The sequence below is a fragment of the Phalaenopsis equestris genome, unplaced genomic scaffold, assembly GCF_001263595.1.
Source record: "Phalaenopsis equestris unplaced genomic scaffold, ASM126359v1 Scaffold000258, whole genome shotgun sequence".
In the NCBI taxonomy this organism is placed as follows: Eukaryota; Viridiplantae; Streptophyta; class Magnoliopsida; order Asparagales; family Orchidaceae; genus Phalaenopsis; species Phalaenopsis equestris.
In genome coordinates, this window is record NW_018164700.1 from 1,915,739 (window position 1) to 1,918,909 (window position 3,171).

The window sequence follows — 3,171 nt, forward strand, 5'->3', positions numbered from 1 at the left end:
AATAAACCTCCACTAAGTAAATTCTTCATAAACTCTATGCATCACATGTTCCCTCAATGTTCTAAAGTTTGGAAAAGTTAAGTTATTGCTCTAGCACTTTAGAACACTGTATACATTAGGAAAAAATTAATATGCGGCATGTAATTATCCTGAAATTAAAGAGGCAAAAGCTCAAGTCTACAATTGCATGGGAAGGGTTTTTAGATCCAATGATTTAAATTATGTTTAATGCTATTGATCGATGCTTTGACTAACAAAGACAAAATATGGTGGGGCAAAAGACTCTTGCTTGGAAGACTATTTTTGGGCTCTCTTAATGCATCCAATGCCTCTAATGATAAATATACACCAAACACTCTGCACAAAAATATCTTAAATAAATGCACTTTTATGAAAATAAGAGTGATACCTCTAAAAATATATAATAGAAAATTTAAAATTCATAATAAAAACTATAAGAAAAAGTTAGGGTTGTTACGTGCATGAACATTCATTGTGGTAGAGTAATAATTTAATGTTTTAACGTTACACGTAGATCCAACACATATAGATAATAGAAAAGTGGCAAGAAAAGACATTAGAATTTTTTATGTGGAAAAAACCCTTGAAAGGGAAAAAAATCGTGAGATTTAGCTCAATTAAAATAATTCACTATATGTTTGTAAGTAGATATGTCAACACTTCATCTTAATCAGAGAAAATGAAATCACAATGTTGATACTCGTAGATGTACAATAGCAGTTTAGCAGTAATAGTAATAATTCGGCTCCAACATATATAGTTCTTTGTTTTTAATAAAAATAATTGGCCACAAAGGTTGTAATAGAAAATTGTAACAGTAGTATATGGTCACAAAGATTGTAGTAAGAGGTTGCAATAGTGTTGGTTGGCTACAGAGGCTGTGGTCATATAGGATGCTGTTGAAAGATATAGTAATAGTTGGTCATATATGTCATAGTTAAGGGTTGTAATAACGTTAGATGGCCACAAAATTCATTGTTGAAAGTTGTACTACTTGGTCACATAAGTCGTAGTTGGGGTATGTAGTAACGTCAGTTGCCCACAGAGATCATAGTTAGAAGTAGTAGTAGTAATTTACTACATTAGCTATATTTAGGGGCTACAATAGCATCAATTTTATTGACCGCTATGTGTCGATCAATCATCTTGGGTTTGATCGGTCATCCAATGTTGATCACCCCATCTCTCGAGTTTGATTGACCGCTACACGTAGATCACCCGTCTTTGGTTTGATTGGTCATCCCGGGTTAATCACCCTGTCTCTCGGGTTTTATCATCCATTACGTGTTGATTGCCAATCGCCCGTCTTGGGTTCAATCGATCATCTTGGGTCGACCACCCTATTTTTTGGGTCTAATCAACTAATATGTGTCAATCGCCTGTCTTAAGTTTGATCGGTCGTCATGGGTCCATCACCCTCTCTCGGGTTCGATTGACCACCACATGTCGTTCACCTATCTTGGGTTCAATCGTTCGTTCCAGGCCGACCAACCCATGTTTTGGGTCTATCAACCGCCACATGTCGATCACTCGTCTTGGGTTCGATTGGCCATCTCGAGTCGATCACCCTATCCTTTAGGTTAGATAGGTCGTCCCGGGTCGATCACCCTATCATTTGGTTTGATAAACCGCTACATGTTGATAACTCGACCGACCATCTCGGGCCAATCACCCATTCTTTTGGGCTCGATCAATTACTCTGGTTCAATCTGCTCGCTTCTTTGGTTCGACCTGCCACCACGACCCGATTGACCGACCGCTTGCATGCTTTTTTGCTTATGCATCATATTGCATGTATAAGTGCTTGCATGATGTTTGGTCACTGCCTCCTCGGTACCCATCTGTCGGGCCACTGCCTTCATAGCATGCCCATCCTCAGGTCACTGCATCCTTAACATACGCATCTGTTGAGCCGCTGCCTTCACGGGATGCCCATTCTCCGGGTCACCGCCTCTTCGACATACTCATTTGTCAAACCCCTGCCTTCACGACATGCCCATCCCTGAGTCACCGCCTCCTCATCGTACCCATCTGTCGGGTCGTTGCCTCCACAACATGGCCACATTTCAGGTCACTGTCTCCTAAACAGACCCATCTGTTGGGGTGTTGCCTTCATGACATAATCATCCCCGAGTTACTGCCTCCTCGGCTTACTCATCTATAGAGTCGTTGCCTTCACAACATGCCCATCCTCGGGGCACTACCTCCTCAGCATACCCATCTATCGGGTCGCTGCCTTCGAGACATGTTCATCCCCGAGTCACTGCCTCCTTGACATACACATCTGTCAGGCCCTACCTTCATGACATACCCATCCTTGAGTCATTGCCTCCTTGCCATAACCATCTATCGGGCCCATGTCTCCTTGATCTGTCAGGCCCTTGCCTTCATGACATACCCACCCTCCGGGTCACTACCTCCTCTGCACACCCATCCTTCCTCTTTTTGCCTCTAGCATACCCATATTTAGTGTCTCTGCCTCCACGACATACCTGTCCTTTATGAGTCACTTCATGCATGGTACACTCTCCCTCACCACATTGTTGCACTCATGTCAACTTGTTGCATATATTGCATGCTTGCATGTGTGATCGGTGAGTGCCTCTCAGGTAAGGTGTGAATCTTTTTTATTAATATCCTTCTACTCGATGCAAAGTCATTTGTGGTTGATGTCTGCTTGTCGCATGGCGCCCCAGATCCTCGGGTGGGCATAATTCCTCATAAAGGTGGCTCGTTCTTATCGGTACATCTCTTTCGTGCGTGTCATTTTGCTTGTAGCATCCTTGTACATATTTGAATGATGCGTGTTTCATCCTTTTTGAAACATGTTCTGGTCGTTTCGTACTTCAGTTAAATACTCACAATGTGGGCCTCTTGAACAGTCATATTATGGGCTTCTACCTTATCAACACCTGGAGAAGCCCCAAGGGAGGGGATCCACGAAGATGGCCACAGCTACTCCGGTTTCAGGTTTTATGATGATGTTTCTTCTTTTACTTGTAATTTAGGAGTGGATTGTAGTTCTCCTCCTATCACACTTTATGATGATCATGAAGTACGAAAGAAGAATGTTTTAATTACGTCTCTATGTATCATGTATATATGTTTATTGCCCATGACAATGATGATGATGATGATGATGATGATGAT